Raw genomic sequence first — 8131 nt, 5'->3', positions numbered from 1 at the left:
CAGGTTCGGTTCCCGCCAGGGGCGCGTGCCTTGGTTGCAGTTTGTCCCTGGCCCTGGTTAGTTGTGTGGGTGGCAGCCACTCGATGTGTCCCTTTCACGTTGATTTTTTTTTCTCTCTCTCCCACTCTATCTGAACAAAAAATAGAAAAATGTCCTCGGGTGAGGATAAAAAAATAAAAATAAAAATAAAAAAATAGCCCTGGATGGTTTGGCTCAGAGGTTAGAGCGTTAGCCAGAGGGCTAATGATTCTTGGGTTCGATTCTAGTCAAGGGCACATACCTTGGTTCCAGTTTGTCCCTAGCCCTGGTCGGGTCGTGTGGGAGGCAACCAGTTGATGTGGCTCTCTCACATCGATGTTTTTCTCTGTCTCTTTCTCTCTTCCTCTCCCACTCTATCTGATGATAAATGGAAAAATATTCTCAGATGAAAAAAAATTAAAATTAAAAAGTTTTTAAAAATAATACAAACAATTCTCTTCACCCAACTCCCCCAAGTATTAATGTCTTACATAATCACAGTAGGAAATTGACACACTATTAATTAATCTGCAGACTTTATTCAAATTTAATCAGTTGTCCCACTAATATCCCTTTTCTGGGCTAGAATCCAATCCAGGATTACCCAGTGCATTTAATTGTCACTCTTTAATCTGGATAATTTCATGTTATTGTCTTTCATTTTCAGTCTTTGTCTTTTATGACCTTGAAACTTTTGAAGAATATTGGCCTATTGTTATGTAGGCATACTTAATTTGGGTTTGTCTAATGTTTCTCTTGATTAAATTTGGGTTATGCATTTTGGCAAAAATATCACAGAAATGATGTTGTAGTCTCCGAAGGTACATAATGTCAACATGTCTCATTACTGGTGATGTTAACCATGTGGACTTCTCTTGGTGCATACAAGGGGGAGGGGCTTATGGATAAGATGTGGAGGGGTGTGGAGGAGTTGTGGTAGGAATAACTGGGAGAGTAAGGTCTGTTATGGATGTATTGGGTGGAAAACAAAATCTGTAACAGTGAGTAATGAACACAGCAGTAAGAGATCCCTAACGGTGGGCTAAGCAGGTCATGCTAGGGGTATTGCAAAGAAATGCTTTATTGTGGCTAGTGTGGTTAGAATACATTTTTTGCCATAAAGGTGAAATGATGTCTAATGTCACCAGGGGGACTCACTCACAGTTTAGCAAGTGTTTTGATAGAAGCAAGGTTCTGAGGCATGCAGTTAGCTATTTCAGAAGAATAGTGTGCTATGGGATTTTTAGGGTTGATTAACTGGAGGCATTTTTGTAACTCAGGCCCGAGGTTAACAATCACCACAGTAATTTCCCTCCTGGTGAGGAGGGAAATTTTCCTCCTGGGAGGGGAATGTTCCAATGTCCAGTTTCAATGTCCAGTGAAGTTGGGGGCACATTATCTTTTTCATCTTTTTCTTGAGTTTGGTGTCACCATCTCAGGTACAGTCATTTCCAATGGTGAGCTCTCAGGTTGGGGCCATGTCATCTGAGGGGTTGATGTGCTTGGGGGGGGGGGCAGCCCAGGGAAGGGTGGCTTTTCCAGGTGGAGAACCATGAAGGGTAGGGGTGGCTGGCTGGTGTTAAGTTCTGAGTATGGATGAAAGGCCTGGCTCAGGATGGATCTACACAGACGGACTCTACTGCTGGTTGAGCAGATCTCAGTTAGTTCCATCAGCTCCTCAGGGGTGCATCTTGCAAAGGAGCATGTGATATCCAACACTGAGCTTTGTGGGGGCTCTATCCACAATTTGTATAGGTCCTGGGCACATTGCTAGACTAATTGTAGAGATGTTTCTGTGGATTATGATCCAGAGATCACCCATTAAAACTATAGCAAGTTTATTAGAACACAAACCTGCCAGTCAGGTGAATGTGATTTGGCTATACTGGGAGGGCCATTCTGCCTGGGATATAATTTGAGGCATGGTATAAGAAAGGAGTGACTCATTTAAGCATCACTTTCACTGGTACCATTTAATACAGAGGGAGGTGAGCTCTGGGTCAGATACATACCTGGTGGCAGGCTGGCTGTAGCCCTTCCAACAGGACCTGTCAGCACTGGTGCTCAGACATCCTGTTGTGCAACCGAATGATTTTGCTCTAGCACACCGCCTGAGAAAGGGTTAGGCCTGAGGGGTTTACTAGCAATCCTATTAACCAGACTGTGCACAATGGGAATACGAACCACAACAAAAGAGAGCATTTGCATTTGACTAGCTTGCAAGGCCTTAATAGTTGAGTGAATTTGCTTGGGAACAAGAGGTCATTAACCACTTCCTCTAGTCTAAGGTAAGCAAGGAGTCTAGCCTTAGTCTACTGATAGCTGCCTAGATCCTGGGGTTTCTGTTTGGATTTTATTTCCGAATGTGACTGAAATCTGCCAGGCAGAGGACCTTTGTTCCTCTCTCTCTGAGATCCACACAGTTCCGCCAGCGTCCTTGATGGGATTGGCATACGATGGAGGACCAGGAGGTGGAAAGGGTGCTCTGCGAGGTGGGATGCAGGGCCTGGCACCCAGGGCTGGCTTTGGGATTGTATAATCTGAGAGTCTGGGTTAGCATTTCTTCCATGGCCAGCCATCGTGTTTATTCCTTCCAGAGCTGCCTGAATAGGAGGGGAGGGTCAGGGTCACCCATCTCTCAAGAATTTGGCTCTGGCCCTGGCTGAGTAGTTCAGTTGGTTAGAGTGTTGTCCCAATACACCAAGGTTGTGGGTTTGATCCCCAGTCAGGGTGCATTCACAAAGCAATCAATGAATGCATAAATAAGTGAAACAACAAATCAATGTTTTGCTTCTCTCTCTCTCAAATAAATAAATAAATAAATAAATAAATAAATAAAATGTAAAGAAAAAAAGAATTTAGCTCTCAGGCTCTGGGGTCCTCATTTGGGAGGTCTTTGGAAATACCATTAGTTGTGCCATTTCTGTGGTGCTGAGTAGTGTCTCAGAGCCAGTGTTAAACACTTTCATCAGTTACTCAGCCCCCTTTTCTCCCTCCTGCTGTACAAGGTCTTTTAAAAGTATTTAAAATCTCCAGATACATACATCTTAATGTTTCGGTTTCTAAATTTCTACTATCCCTCCACTGATTTGACTTTATGAGTTGTTACTGGAAAGATTTCCAGTGGATGTATGTCTCTAGCGGCCAGACTCGTATGTGGCTGTTTCTTTTTCAACAGAACTCTCTAGGATCGGGGTCAGCTTCCACTAGCACAATGGTGCCTGGATCAGTGGGACTGACCCCCTAGAGTGTAAAAGCAGTGTTTGGGCATGTTGGTACGCCTGGCTGAGCAGTGGGCAGGTTGCTACTATGGACATTGTATATTTAGTGAGGAGCTTGCTAACTTCCTCAGGTCTTTTAGGTGGTGCTGGCACTTAGGTATTTGGGCCCTTTATATCAGGTCATTAAATCTTATTACTACTTGCCAGGGGTGAGACCCACGATATCCTATAGGATCAGGAGGTGAGGTGTGATGGTAGCCACATATGCAGTGACAGATAGACCACAGCTCCAGCTGCACTTGCCTGTGTTAGGAGCCATGACTTTCTGAGCAAGGGTGCCTCTTCTGTACCGGTTAGGACTCAGAGTTGTGGTGCCACCCATAAATACAGGCGGTAGGGAAGGGGAGACTCCTTTTCCTCCTTCTAAAGGCATTGCCCAGAACCATGGGAGCCCACACTTGGTTGGGAGTTGCCATTAATGCAACGGAACCTTGTGAAAATCTTAGCCAATTCTTCTAACTCCTGGGTGTGTGCTTAGACTCGGGACATATACTCAAAGTCTAACACTGCCTGGTGTTACATATTTATTTGATGAAATGGATGGAGTGTACCTCAAATTCTGCCTCTGTCACTTCTCTGAGTTAATATGTTGCTCAGTTATTTGAGAGCTTAGTAGATCATAGTACAATCTACTGGTTTTCAAATCTCATCAAATAATTCATTTTGCGTATCCTTTACAGCCAGAAGAGGGCAAGCTTGGTGGGAAGAATAGGTAAGAGATGGCAGTCATAAATGAGACCCTACTTGGTTTGGTGATTGAAAACCACCAGGTGGCAGTACAATCATACTAGAAACAAGGTCAGGGATTGCACGCTACAGCAGTCTTTAATTGCAGGTAGGTGCCCCAAATGTACACATTTGCCTCTCTCTCTATTTTGGTCAACTCTTAAAAAAAAATTTTTTTTTATTGACTTTTAGAGAGAGAGGAAGGGAGAAGAAGAGAGAAACATTCATGTGAGAACAGAACATCGATTGGCTGCCTCCTGCACGCTCCCTACAGAAATTGAACCAGCAACCTTTCGGTGCAGGGACCAATGCCCAATCAACTGAGTCACACCGGCCAGGGCTAACTTATCTTTTATTAACAGTAGCCTTCTCTAGCTTTATATAAGTTGGTGCTTTTTTTTTTTTTTTTTTTTTTTAATCCTCATCCGAGGACATTTTTCCATTTTTTGTACAGACAGAGTGGGAGGGAGAGAGAAGAAGAGAGAGAGAGGGAAACATCGACGTGAAAGGGACACATCGAGTGGCTGCCACCCGCACGACCAACCAGGGCCGGGGACAAACTGCAACCGAGGTACGTGCCCTTAGCGGGAACCGAACCCGGTTCTCTCCGGACCACAGGCGGACGCTCTAACCGCTGAGCCAAACCGGCCAGGGCAAGTTGGTGCTTTATATTTCCCATAAATTTGACAATTCTAAATTTAAAATATCGGAGCAGAACAAAAACAGATTAGAATAATTTTTTTGAGATGAAATTCACATAACATAAAAATCACCACTTAAGCTATTTTAAATTGTACAATTCAGTGAGTTTTAGTATATTTACAATGTTGTGCAACCATCATTACTATCTAATTTCAGGATATTTGTATCACCCCTCAAAGAAATCTCATAACCATTAAGTAATCATTCCTCATTCTCCCTTCCCTTTATTCTCTAACAACCTTTTTTTTTTTTCCAGAAAAAGTCATCCTGACCCTTTTATTATTGAAATTAAAAAATAAAAGATACGTAAATACAATGGTGAACATATAGAGCAAAACATAATCATAAAACTTAATGTTGAATTAAGCAGTGAGCCGAATGTTGGGTCTCCAAACTGGCTTGAAGCCAAAACTGCTTAAAAATGGGTATGTTTAGCCCTGGCCAGTTTGGCTCAGCGGTTGGAGCATCGGCCTGCGGTCTGGAGAGACCTGGGTTCGGTTCCCGCTAAGGGCACGTACTTCGGTTGCAGTTTGTCCCCGGCCCTGGTTGGTCGTGCGGGTGGCAGCCACTCGATGTGTCCCTTCACGTCGATGTTTCTCTCTCTCTCTCCCTTCCTCTCTCTCCCTCCCACTCTATCTGTACAAAAAGTGGAAAAAATATCCTCGGGTGAGGATAACAAAAAAAAAAAAAAAAAAAAATGGGTATGTTTACAGTTAATGGCAATTGGCTTATAGGTGAGAGAGTGGTCGAAGTTCCAGTTGAACTTCCAGGGAAATTCTCTCCTCAAGAACATTCTTTAATTGTTGCTGCAATTCACTATTCAGTCTGGCCAAAATGGTGTTGCATCAAATGGTGATGCCCGAATAGCCTTCTTATCTTCCCCAACAGACCTAGGAATAGAAGGCTGTGACGCAAGGACATCAGCTAAGACACCTGTCTTTTGTGTGTGTTCTTCAGCTTCTGGCCTTAACTCATCTTCTGATTTTAATCTTCTTCGAACAGGTTTGGGTGGTGGAGCAAGAGGTGTACCTTTGCTCGCATTGGCGGGAGCACTAGCAGCTGTCTTTTCTTCAATTTTACTATCTGCTTTGGCAATGCGAAGAGAACTTGCAGGATCAGAGCTTTTTCAACCGACAAGGCTTCTGGATGTTTCTCAGCTTCATCCTCTTGTTCTTCATTTACACTTGATGCAGCAAATACTTCAAATTGGCTGAAATCTGCAAAATTTGGTTGTTCTGGTACCTGCTGAGGTGAGGTACTAGTGTGAGTTATCAGGCCATCGGCATCCACTGACCGGAGCCTGTGAGGACTGTAGTCTTGGAGGCACTGCAGGAGGATGGGCAGCAACTCCAGCCTGTTATTGTCCTGTGGTGACTGTAAAGGTCTGATTCATGTCCAAAGATAAGGATCTCGAATGAGAGGGCTGTGACCTTGGAGGGGGAGGTGGTGGGGCAGTGTTATCAGGGGCTGTTCCTGAATGCGACCTTTGACGAATTACATTGTTCCCGATCTGTTCTGAGTCTGAACTACTGTAACCATCTACAGTATTTCCAGAAGCAAATTTCACTGACAAATTTATCTTATTTTCTTCTGAAAGGTCAGCTGTTTTCACAAGTAATAGACTAGTGGCATTAGTCTGATCACTGCCAGTTCTTTTAAGTTCCATTTCCTGCATGTGGATTTTGCTCAGAGTCATACAAATATGAACTGGATGAACAATAGCAGTATCAGGATCAGCTGGTGCAATGTTAGAATCAAATTGGGTCAGAGTTTGTGAGCTTGAAGAGCGTTCACTAAATGTCTCCCACTGCTCACTGCTCTGATTCACCTCTGGCCACGTCTGGTTTAGTGATGGCATTGACAGTGACTTGCTTGGTGCTTCTGCAGGAGAGGCTGAATAACCTACCTCACCTGTCTGACCCCCAACATCTGCTGAATCTTCCAAGTCAATCAGTTTGGCATTAAACTTTCAGGGAGTTTTTCTGGTGAGTCATAGCCATTCTTCCTAGCAACTACCAGATGAAAAGCAGCACAGAACTCATCCAGTGTCAGTGCTCCATCTTTATCAAAGTCTGAGAGTCCCCAAATATGAGAAAGTTCAATGGGAAGCTTTGATTTTGTAAAAAAAAAAAATTTAGCTGCAGATCTGGAATAAATCCGTTAAGATCAGGCTGAACGGTTTTAAATGGATTTACATACTATTGTCTTTGTTCATCTGTTATTTTCCAGGGATCGTCGTAGCTACTGGATTGCCTATGAATTTCACTGGCAGTTGTAGCTGATGCTACAGTTTGTACTGTTGTCTGGTCCTGGACAGAAGCAGGGTGCACGGTTAAAAGAGTGCTGGTTGGTGGAGTGTCTGCAAAACTGACCCAGTTTTCTTGAAGTAGAGGTGGAGAATGCCCTGACCACACTGCATCACCAGCAGAAACAATCAGGTCCTGCAAGAGGCCTCTCACCCTTTCCTTCACTGGGACGATGGCTGTGTTTCCTCCGCGTGTGCGAAGAAGTTGGTGGGGACTGCTGTGGTGAAACTACTGGAGATGCAAGTTCCTGTTGATCTGCAGACGCACGAGGCTAGATAGTGTCATGGCTTACGGATCCCTTTTTCACTTGGCCCCTTCCAGGAAGTGGAGGAATGACACCAGAATAAGACCCTTGATTTTCAGAATCTGAAGAATATGGACTGCACGGTGAAAGTCCTGTTCATTCTTTGAAGCAACAAATCTTGGCAGAGGAAGGTCCTTCACTGTATTAACACTTTCCACTTTTTTTTTTTTTTTTTGCATTTATCTTCAGATAGAGTGGGAGGGAGAGAGGGAAGAAGAGAGAGAGAAACACCGATGCGAGAGAGACACATCGAGTGGTTGCCACCCACACGACCCCAACCGGGGCTGGGGACAAACTGCAACCCAGGTATGTGCCCTTAGCAGGAACCGAACCCGGGCCTCTCTGGTCTGCAGGCCGACGCTCTAACTGCTGAGCCAAACTGGCCAGGGTGTACTTTTCACTCTTAAAGGGAAACCAGACTGGGCAACAGCTACAAGTTTCAAAGTGATATAGAATTGACTTCTTCCAAAATAACCAAATCTTGTTTCACCCCAAAGCTCCATAATTCAGTCTTGCTTCTCCTGGGCTCCAGCATGGGGGAGGCAGCTTGAAAGGCAACAGAGACATATGGGGAAGAATTGAGTTGTTCATCATTGGGGCGAGGCTGGAGGGGCAGCTTTCTCCTGGACAGACTTGCTGTCGAGGCCGTTGTTCCTTTGGTCTATTCTCTAACAACCATTAATCTACTTTCTTTTTCTAAGGATTTGCCTATGCTGGGCATTTCATATAAATAGAATCATACAATATACAGCGCAGATTTTTGATGGCAAGATTTATCTATGGCGTAAAAATAA

At 44.1% G+C, this 8131-nt stretch overlaps 1 pseudogene; it reads right to left on the bottom strand.

The window, feature by feature from the left end:
* Nucleotides 1-5455: 5455 nt before the first annotated feature.
* On the bottom strand, nucleotides 5456-7840 carry LOC118620320 (annotated as a pseudogene).
* Nucleotides 7841-8131: the final 291 nt, after the last annotated feature.

The sequence above is a fragment of the Molossus molossus genome, unplaced genomic scaffold (genome assembly GCF_014108415.1).
Source record: "Molossus molossus isolate mMolMol1 unplaced genomic scaffold, mMolMol1.p scaffold_m16_p_7, whole genome shotgun sequence".
In the NCBI taxonomy this organism is placed as follows: Eukaryota; Metazoa; Chordata; class Mammalia; order Chiroptera; family Molossidae; genus Molossus; species Molossus molossus.
Note: the sequence above shows the minus strand (reverse complement) of the source record. Positions and strands in the feature narration are given on the sequence as shown.